Source organism: Coffea eugenioides, chromosome 3, assembly GCF_003713205.1.
Source record: "Coffea eugenioides isolate CCC68of chromosome 3, Ceug_1.0, whole genome shotgun sequence".
Lineage (NCBI taxonomy): Eukaryota > Viridiplantae > Streptophyta > Magnoliopsida > Gentianales > Rubiaceae > Coffea > Coffea eugenioides.
Window position 1 is genome coordinate 31,584,746 of NC_040037.1, and position 11,316 is coordinate 31,596,061.

Here is an 11,316-nt window from a genome sequence, read left to right on the forward strand (position 1 = left end):
TCATTGCTTTTAGCTTTTGAAGAGCTTCAATGAGCAAACATTTGAAAAATTGACTAATTTCTGTTTTCACAAATTTAAGAAAATTTTGGAAGTGGTCTACCATAGGGAACCAAATGGTACAAACTAATTTGTGTGCAGTCTTTTATGAATGTCCTGCCTCAGGATTCACAAATATGGATAACCTGATCTCTTGTTCCTCTCTGAATTTCTAGAGTTGCATTCTGAGTTAGTTTCATACTCTTATTGCAATTGAGCAGTTGGCAACTAAATGTCAGATTTGTGTCCTGATTTTCAACCCTTTTCTGTTTCTGAGTGCAAGTATCATATCTGCAAGTAGGGTCCCTAAATGTTCTTCGCTGGAAGGATTTGGATTTCATTGTTGTTTCCTTGTACAACAAAAATCACCAAGTCAAATGAAGCAGAATGGTATCAGTTGTTTGTCAGTTTTTCTTTACTCTTATCGTGACATGTCTGGCATCTAAAAATTATGCAGATAGTAGCTTTGCTGTATTCTTTCAAGCTCATTGCATCTCATTCCTTGATTCTGGCAACTGGTATTGGTACGAATCACTTACCATGTCATTTTTTACTTTGACTGTTGACATTGAATTTGGAGTTATGTGACCAGGCTTATTTGTCCTTTTTCTCATACAGCATTGATCCTTGCTTTCAATGTATTCTTCATCTATGAGCAATATGAGGAAGAAATTGATGGGGCCGTCACATCTTTATTAATCCACACAAGGAAAGCTGGGGGCTGGTTGTTGATGAATCTGCCTAGCCCTATGGTGTCGTTGCTTCCTGGCCGTGGGACATCATCAGAAAAACCGAGCTACACATTCAAGACCGAATAATAACAGCTCACTAGACCTTGGCGTGACTCGCTTGCTTGAATTTTCCAGGGTGGATGTGTAAATAGGTTAGATTCCCAATTTAAAGTAACCCTTTACTAAATTGACAAAGTAGACAAGTGTCTGCAAACACCCAAGGCAAAAAGTTGTAGAATGGGGAAAGAAGTTATTTCTGATGCTTTTGGCTGGCTATCTTCTTAATGAAGAGCAGCAACACTATATTGGATCGACTCTGTTCCGTCGCTTCAAACAATATATTCTGAACTAAAGATACTGTAGAGTATTATTATTTGGTCCAAAAGATCCATATGTAGGAAAGTATGTAGATGTTGAAACACGTTTTCAAACTTTCAAAGATGTTTATCTTCCAAATCAGCAAGCATCATGTATCGTAGCTGTTTTCAATTCTAATCAAGGCAAAGGTGTAACGAGTTCCTTCTTAACAACTTATGTAGTAATTTTATGCAAAGTGAGATAAGTCTTGTATGCCATGAGCAAGATTTACAATCTTAGCTGATAAAAATGAAGAGTTAGAAAATATTTTGGGATGTTTTTGAAAAATTTTACTGTGGCAGAGTTTTTATAATATATTTTGAAATATTTTTAGAAAATATTTTGGAATATTGAAGAGTAGAAGAGTTTTTAGAATGTATTTTGGGATATTTTTTAAATATTAAAAAAAATTAGATTACTTTTTAGAGTATCTTTTGAAGTACTTTTTAAAAATTTTAGGGCAAAAAGTTCCAGTGGCCCTCAAACTATTATCCGGATGAAGTTTTGGCCCCCAAACAATTAAATGTAAAGTTTTGGCCCCCTATCTATCCAAAGTACAAATTGTTAGACCTTCTGTCAAATTCATCAGTTAATACCGACGGAATCTACGATCACGTGAGAAGCACGCCGAAATACGAAAGGCATTTTTGTCCATAAAGAGCTGTCATCCACTTGGTGAAATGGAGCGAAAAATGATTTTGACCAAACTGTTTACTTTCTCCACTATCTCTCCCTCTGTTTGCCATTAACGGTTCTTGCTGCAACTTTCCGACTACGAGCACTACTACCAGCACCGTGGAAGTAGACATTGAAGCGAAATGGAGTGGAAAATAAGGAAGCCAGACGTGTACTTTGATCCATTTCTTGTTTACGGTAAGTGATTTGACCCTATTTTTGTTCCATTTTCGTCTGAGCAGTGATGGTTTGTATATAATAGAGGAACAAAGCGTGTCAATAACGTTTAAAAAGATGGTATTAGTCAAATTTTCAGTTTGTCGGGAAGATTGGTGGTCCTATATGTTGGTATCTTTTACTGTAGAAATTAATATTCGCTTCAGTGGTGGTCCTACATTGTTTTTTTATTTTACCCATTAACTATGTCCGACAAAAAGGGGCCACTGAAATAGTAGTTTATTGGCCTAATACAACTGTTTTGACTCATAATTTGTGAGATAATTTATTCTTCCTATTTTAAATATTAAATATTGTATTGACCTGAGGCTAAAATTGTTGCAGAGGCTGATTCTGAATAGTTTACTATACGTTTGCATCATGGGGGGAGAATTAATTGGGGACAATATGTGGGGTATGTTGATGGAGATGTAGATGATGTAGATCTTTGCAGCGCCGAGAAAATGTCCATTCTTGAACTGAATAAGATGGTGGAAAAATTAGGACATCGTAGAGCTGCTATACTGTATTACTATGTTGAACCAAATAAAGATCTATCCAATGGTTTAAGAGAGTTATGCACTGATGAGGATGTTAACAAATTTTCAGAATGGGCTTACAAGTTTAAGGTGATGGAGGTATTTTGTAACCACCTGACACCTGAAGAAATTGAAAAATTTAGGTCTCCTTTGATTGTTAAACCAGTAGAAAAAAAACGTTGTGGTGTTGTGATTGAGGAGTTGGATGAGCAGGGAAGAATAATAGGGGAACCATGTTCTGAAAAAGGTTTTAGAATGGGTCTGTTATTTGAGGAACATACTGGTACAAAAGACAATCGAGATGTGTTACAAAACTCAGGTTTACAGCAGAAACAAATTGAGTCATCAGAACAGCCTCATAGTGCTGGACATGGACAGAGCATTCAGCAGCTTGCTAGTGCACTAGATCTAGAAGGGAGAGCTACTACCTCTGCTTCAACAGACCAGCATCGAGGCACATTCGAACGAGGTGCTGCCTCTGCTTCTACTATCCAGCATGAGCAAGCTAGTGAACTAGATCCAGAAAGAGGTATTGCCTCTGCTTCAACAGACCAGCAAGAAGGCACATTCGAAACTTCTACTATCCAGCATCCTGTTGACCATCATAGCAGTGAACAACCTATTGCAGAGGAAGGAGTCATAGAAGATGTTGAAGAATCAGAATCAGAGCATGACTCTGACAGATTTAGCACTGGTGACTACTGTGGCGATGAGACACTACTGGATGGTTTGATACCAGAGACAACAGGGGGTGGAACTTCAGAGCAGCAGTTTGATGAGCGACTAACACATGAGGTGCAGCCTGATTCACAGCAAAATAATGAAGCAACAGGCACATTCTCTTCACAACAGCATGATGCACAGCAGCCACAACAGAAAAAAAAATAGGTTAGGAGAAGGAAAAATGTACAAGCGCAGCAGCAACAAGCTCGAAATGAACCAGAAGCTTCTGATACATTGGCTGAAGATGTAATCCCAGACCACCTTAGCAGTGATGGTGGCTCATCAGAAGAAGAAGAAGATGGTGACCAATTCCAAAGAAGGTACAAAGATTTTTGTATGGAGAACAAGATTGATATCAGATTTGAGTTGAGTATGAAATTTGGTTCAAGAGCCCAGTTTAAGGCAGCTGTTCAAGAATATGGTATCAAGATGGGGAGACCAGTATACACCAAGAGGAATGAGAGTAAAAGGGTGAGGGCCAAGTGCAAGGCCCCATGCCAATGGTTTGTGTTTGCCTCAATTGAAAAAGCACTTGGGAGTACTGATTTGGTAGTTAAAAGCATGAATGACAAGCATGAAAATTGCAATCATGCCTGGAAAAATAAAAACCTGAAGTCTAAGTGGTTGTCTGACAGGTACATGGAGAGGATTAAGTCGAACTCTCGAATCCCAGTTAGGGAGATCCGACAAACTGTGAATGAGGAGTATCAAGCTCAAATTTCCAGATGGATAGCAGCCAAAACAAGGAAACTGGCACTTGAAATGATAAAGGGATCAGCTGAACAACAATATAAAAGAATTTGGGAATATTGTGTTGAGATAAAAAAGACACATGCGGGCAGCACAATGGAGGTGATGTTTACTCCATTTAGAGGGCCTGGGGGCAACCCAAAATTTATGAGATTCTACTGCTGTTTAGAGCCATTGAAAAAAGGATTTAAGGATGATTTGAGGCCATTGATAGCATTGGATGGGTGCCATTTGAAGGGGACTTATAGAGGGCAGTTATTGACTGCCATTGCAGCTGACCCTAATAATGGGTGGTGGCCCATTGCTTGGGCAGTTGTAGAGAGAGAAGCTACGGAGCAGTGGACGTGGTTCTTGAAATACCTCAGTGATGATTTGGAAATTGAAAATCAATTTCATTATACCTTTATTTCTGACCAACAAAAGGTATACACATATACACTTTGCAATAATGTGAACATGTGTATGTATGTGTATGTATATACATAGTAACCTTCCTTGATATTTTGTTTCTTCCTTTACAGGGGTTGGATAGAGCATTAGCTGAAGTTCTTCCAAATTGTGAGCATAGGTATTGTGTCCAACACATGTATCAAAATTTCAAGAAGAAACATCCAGGTTTGCCTCTTAAGGATAGGCTGTGGAATATTGCCAACAGCACAACAGAGGAACTCTACAATAAAGCAATGGCAGAACTCAAAGATTTTGATAATGAGGCATATCAGTGGGTAAAAAATGCTCCAACTCCTCGGCATTGGTGCAAGGCCTTCTTTCCGACTCACACAAAGAGTGACATGCTGGTTAACAACTTGTGTGAGTCTTTTAATGCACATATTCTTGAGGCTAGAGACCAGCCAATTATAACAATGCTGGAAATGATCAGGGAGTACCTTATGGATAGGATCCGGAAGAGAAAATCAGCAATGGAAAGATATGATAGCCCAACTGGACCTCTAATCAACGAAATTATTGAAAATAGGGTAAAAATTGCAAGTCAGTGGATGCCTATTTGGAATGCAATGCATGGCTACCAGGTGAAAGGACCAAGAGGGGCCCAATTTGTTGTAGATATGGAGAAAAAGAACTGCAGTTGCAGGTTATGAGAGGTTAGTGGCATTCCATGTTGTCACGCCATTGCTGCCATTCTTTTGAGGAATGAAGACCCACGGCAGTACTTGAATGTTTGTTATAGTAGGGGCTATTCTTGAAGCTTTATGAAAATGTGTTACAACCAATTAGTGGTGAGGATCATTGGCCCCCATCAACAATGCCTGAATTGCAGCCCCCGGTATCAGTAACTCAACCTGGAAGGCCTAGAAAGGCTAGGAGAAGGGACACAACTGAAGGCAAGAATCACGGTAGAAGACTAAGAAGAAGGATCTGATGTGCGGCGGATCTAGACGAACACCAAGTTGGGGTGATTTGCGGAACTTTGACCCTTCTAGAATCACAAGCCACGAACTAAGGAGATTCCTTAACCCAAAACTAGCAAATTTAGTGAACCAAAAGTATAGATAGAAGAACGCCACAATCAAGGAGACTACTTGATTGATAAGTTCAATGAACAGCTTGAGATTGATTCTCAAGTATTCAAAGGAAATTCTCTTGAGGCAAGAGAGAGTGAAATAACTCACATATATTTTATAAAATCTGAATTGTCCTTTAATGAATGAAAACCTAGGCTATATATAGCCTTACAGGACTCAAACCCTAGAATGTCCAATGGACGACCTTGCCCTTCATTAAGGGTGAAAATATCTAACAACTAATTGACTAAAATTAAGACTCTGAATTCGGCCAAAGTGAAGTGAAAATTGACCGAAATTATTAATGCTAACAACAACTAATAATGGTAACTAAAACCCTAATTAGCAAGCTAGTACTCCATGAACTAGTCTTCATTTGGTTCTTCCATTTGAAGGAAAGTGTATAGAGTAGTTTCTCCATTATGTAATCCTTCAATGGTCCTCAAGTCATCACCAACTCGTTCTTGAATCGTGCAAACAAGAGCTTGAAGTGAATCTTGAATTCTCCTAGCACGCGCTCTTGTAATTGGACCACTGGGTATTTGCATGACCTGAGCACTAGAAGTTTGAGCAGCCTTGAGCCCCTCCTTATTAGTCCCCTCCTCTTGAAGGCGATTTGTCCCCAAATCAAACTCATCGTCTGCATGAAAAGGACTCAAGTCAGATACATTAAAAGTAGCATGTACCCCATACTCACCTGGAAGTTCAAGTTTGTAGGCATTGTCATTTATACGTTCCAGGACTTGGAATGGACCATCTCCCCGTGGAAGTAGCTTACTACGCCTTTTGACTGGGAACCTCTCTTTGCGCATGTGTATCCATACCCAATCGCCAGACTCAAAGATCATCTTGCGGCGCCCCTTGTTGGCACTTTGGATGTATTGAAGTGTACGCTTCTCGATGTTGGCTCGCACCTTAGTGTGTAACTCACGGACATATGCAGCTTTGTTCTTACCATCCAAGTTAACTCTCTCATGAACAGGTAAAGGAGTTAAATCCAAAGGTGTGAGAGGGTTAAAGCCATACACAATTTCAAACGGCGAATAATGTGTAGCAGAATGAACAGTGCGATTGTATGCAAATTCCACATGTGGTAAGCAATCTTCCCAAGATTTAATGTTCTTTTTAATAATTGCGCGCAATAGGGTAGATAAAGTCCTATTAACAACTTCGGTTTGACCATCAGTTTGTGGGTGGCTAGAAGTAGAAAATAGCAATTTAGTACCTAGTTTACACCACAAAGTTTTCCAAAAATAGCTAAGGAATTTGGCGTCCCTATCAGAAACAATAGTGCGTGGCATGCCATGTAATCTAACTATCTCACGAAAGAATAAATCTGCAACATGCTTAGCATCATCTGTTTTAAGACAAGGAATAAAATGGGCCATTTTGGAGAAGCGGTCAACTACCACATAGATTGAATCATGTCTTTTTCTAGTCCTAGGTAGTCCAAGCACAAAATCCATTGACAGATCAACCCATGGTTCATGTGGAATTGGCAAAGGCGTATAGAGACCATAAGGGTGTACCTTTGATTTTGCTTGGTGACAAGTCACGCACCTTTCAATGTGGCGTTCGACGTCACTCCTCATGCGTGGCCAGAAGAAATGTTCTTGGAGAATCATTAAGGTCTTGGCAATGCCGAAGTGTCCCATTAGCCCTCCTCCATGAGATTCTCTGACTAAGAGTGTGCGCATGGAGCTCTTGGGAATGCAAAGCTTGTCCTTGTAGTATAAGAACCCCTGAGATACGAAATAATGCTCACGAGAGTGTCGTGGCAAGGAGGAAAAAATCTCACCAAAATCTGAGTCAGTTGCATAAAGTTCTTTAAGGAATTCAAAACCAAGCAACTTAGCATCTAATGTAGTGATAAGTGTGTGTCTTCGCGAGAGTGCATCAGCCACTACATTCGTCGTACCTGTCTTGTATTTGATCACAAAGGTAAAACTGTCAATGAAGGTAATCCATCGTGCATGTCGCTTACTCAACTTGTCTTGGGACTTGATATGCTTGAGCGACTCATGATCTGTGTGCAAGACAAACTCACGAGGGCGAAGGTAATGTTGCCATGTTTGTAGAGCTCGCACTAAGGCCATTAGTTCCTTATCATAGGTTGAGTAGTTTAGAGCAGCTCCATTCAACTTCTCGCTAAAGTAGGCAACTGGGCGGCCCTCTTGAAGTAAAACAGTGCCAATACCTATACCAGAAGCATCACACTCTACTTCAAAAGCTTTGTCAAAATTAGGTAAACTAAGAACAGGGGCATGTGTGAGCTTGTGTTTAAGTAATTGGAAAGACTTAGCTTGTTCCTCTCCCCAATGAAATTGCACATCTTTCTTGACAATTGACGTAAGTGGGGCAGCAATTGTGCTAAAATCCTTGACAAAACGCTTATAGAAGCTTGCCAAGCCATGGAAACTTCTCACCTCACTCACAGTGGTAGGGGTTGGCCATTCACTAATAGCCTTCACCTTGTCTTGATCAACATGAATTCCCTGCTCACTTACAACATAGCCTAGGAAAACCAATTGATTTGTGCCAAAGGTACACTTCTTAAGGTTAGCGTAGAGGCTCGCCTTGCGAAGTGCATCTAGGACCATTTGTAAATGCACAACATGCTCATCTAGACTCTTACTATAGATCAAAATGTCATCAAAGTAAACGACCACAAATTTACCAATGAAAGAACGTAAAACATGATTCATGAGTCTCATAAAAGTACTTGGTGCATTGGTTAGCCCAAAAGGCATGACCAACCACTCAAAAAGTCCATGTTTTGTCTTAAATGCAGTTTTCCATTCATCTCCTTCTTTCATGCGAATTTGATGGTAACCACTTTTCAAATCAATCTTAGTAAAAATGATTGCACCATGTAATTCATCAAGCATGTCATCCAAACGAGGTATGGGATGGCGGTACTTTACCGTGATGGCATTAATTGCCCTACAATCAGTGCACATTCTCCATCCTCCATCTTTCTTTAGAACAAGTAGAACTGGTACAGCACAAGGGCTTAGACTCTCTTTAATCCAACCCTTACTAAGCAACTCCTCCACTTGTCGTTGTTGCTCCTTGGTTTCCTCAGGATTGGTCCTATATGGTGCCTTGTTTGGAAGGGAAGATCCAGGAATGAAATCAATTTGATGTTCAATTCCCCTTAATGGAGGCAATCCATTAGGTATATCCTCAGGAAAGACGTCTTGATACTCCTGTAAGAGGTTAGTAATAACACTAGGCAAAGAAGCATCAAGAGCATTAGTGAGTAAGGATTTCTTGCCAAATAAAATAAATAAAACCTGATTAGAATGCAAGGCCTGTCTCACATCTTTCACCTTGGCAAGCATGCTGGGTTTTCTCTCCTGTGTGGGCTCTAAGGCCGAATGAGAGTGATCCAACTTGCTTGAAGAAGGGCCGGCCGTCACTAATTTCTTAGCTTTGGCGTTGTCCTTCTTGGTGGTAGTATGCAAGTCATACTCTTTTTGTAGACTAACTTGATCCTCATGCACTTGTTGAGGTGTAAGAGGTGCAAGTGTAATCTTTTTACAATTATGTATGAAAGAGTATTTGTTCAAGAAACCATCAAAAGTGACTCTTTTGTCAAATTGCCAAGGACGCCCTAAGAGTATATGTGCAGCTTGCATTGGTACTACATCACACATAACATCATCTTCATACCTACCAATGCGAAAAGTAACCAAAACTTGTTTATGAACACGTACCTCTCCACTGTTGTTTAACCACTGAAGCTTGTAGGGACGGGGGTGCTCACTAGTTGGCAAGTTTAGTTTCTCCACCATCAATGCACTAGCAACATTAGTGCAACTTCCGGGGTCAATCACCAAGCTGCATACCTTGTTGGTCACATGGCACCTAGTGTAAAAGATGTTGTCACGTTGAAGCTCATCTTTACTAGCTTGAGTAGCTAGTGCTCTCCTTGCTACCAATCCAACTTTGTCTTGAGTTGGAACTTCCTCTAGCTCATCTTCGTCTTCAACCAAGGAAGGCATGTCTTTGTACTCCTCCTCTTCATCATCAGTGACAATGTCTCCATTTGGTAGGACAAGCATGGTCCTTGGGTTTGGACATTGACTTGCAATATGCCCAACTCCTTGACACCTCCAACATTTGGTGTCACGATTCCTAGGTTTTGAAATTTCAATTGTTGGCTTGGAAACAACCTTGGAGTCGGCTTTGGTAAAAGGTGGCCGTGAGCTTGACCCTTGGTCGTGCTTGGGTTTTGGAGTGTTCCAAGCATTCAGACCTCTCTCTTCCCTTCTAGGTTGGAAAGGTCGAGTAAACGTTTGTGGATGAGGGTTATAATTTCTGGTTGTACCCCTCCTCTTGAGCCTTTGCTCAATCTTGATAGCCTTCTCCACCATATCTTCTATCTCCACATAGTATTGAAGCTCCAGTTGATCGGCTATTTCAACCCTCAGACCACTGAGAAATCTTGCCATTGTAGCCTCTCGATCTTCTTGAATATCAGCTCTCAACATGGAGATTTCCATGTCCTTGTAGTAGTCCTCAACTGAGCGTTGACCTTGTGTCAAGGTTTGAAGTTTTTGGTACAAGTCTCTATGGTAGTGACTTGGTACAAATCGCTTCTTCATCAGTCTCTTGAGCTCAGTCCAAGTGGTTATAGCTGGTTCTCCACACCTTCTCCTGCTTGTAGCCACTTGTTCCCACCAAACTATGGCATAGTCGGTGAATTCTACTACGGCAAGTCTCAACTTTTGTGCATCGGTGTAGTCATTACAATCGAATACTAGCTCCACTCGACTTTCCCATTCAAGGTATGTATCCGGATCAGATTTGCCTTGGAATGGAGGAATCTTCATCTTAATCCCTTTGATCGCATCACCAATGGCTCTTGTGTTTCTCCTCGGTCTTCTTTGCTCGAATGCCTCATGATCCGAATCGGCATTGGAATCACTAGATTCCTCCAGGGTGGATTTTCCCCTAGATTTCCTAGAAGAAACCCTAGATGAACTTAGTTGATCAATCTGCTCATGGATTGTTTCCAGCCTTTGGTCAAATCTCCTCTGCATTTCCTTCCACATATCGTCCGTTTTACGTGATAACTGAGCAATGGTAAGTTTATTTTCCTGAGACATGGTGAAACCTGCAAAACTTGACAAATTGTTAGTAGAAAATGCCTCACTTGCTCCCTTAAGTGTTTCACTCCTCTCGTGTTTTCACTCAAGTGCTTATATCATTCTAATGCTCTCACCAATTCACTTCTCAAGCCACTTGATTGTTTCCTTTGAAGAAATCAGAAATTTTCTCAAAGAAGTTCAATCGAACCTTAATCAAATAGTATCCAATTGTACCAAAGGAACAAGAAGCAAGAGTAGAAACGGAAAGCTCAAGTAATGAATTCGATAAGGAATGGAATGTCCAAGTACAATGATGGAGTTTCCCAAGTGTTTACTTAATTTCCTAATTGATTTTGGGAACCAAGTTAGGTGTTGGATTTATTTGGAAAATTCCTTAAAGTCGGCTAACCAAATCAGAATTGTTACCAAAAAATTTCCAGATTTCGTACCCCTTTAACCTTCCTCAAAATCGGCTATACCAAATCAGGGTTATTTCCAAAAATTTTCCAGATTTCCTTCTCCTTATGCCTTTCCTAAAGTCGGCTGGTCAACCAAGTGTAAAACAGATTTTGGTAGCTTCCTATTCTACCCGAAACTATCCTCCAAAAAATTCCAGAATTTCCTCTTCTTAAATCCCTCTCAAAGTCGGCTAGAACTTCCTAAAAAATTG

General features: G+C 40.3%; 1 long non-coding RNA gene across 1 annotated transcript; it reads left to right on the forward strand.

Annotated features, from left to right (window-relative positions):
• Positions 1–39: 39 nt before the first annotated feature.
• LOC113765725 lies at positions 40–1,152 on the forward strand. The gene is made up of 2 exons (XR_003467770.1): positions 40–560; positions 655–1,152. It is a non-coding gene; the product is annotated as an uncharacterized LOC113765725 (long non-coding RNA).
• The last annotated feature ends 10,164 nt before the right edge of the window (positions 1,153–11,316 follow it).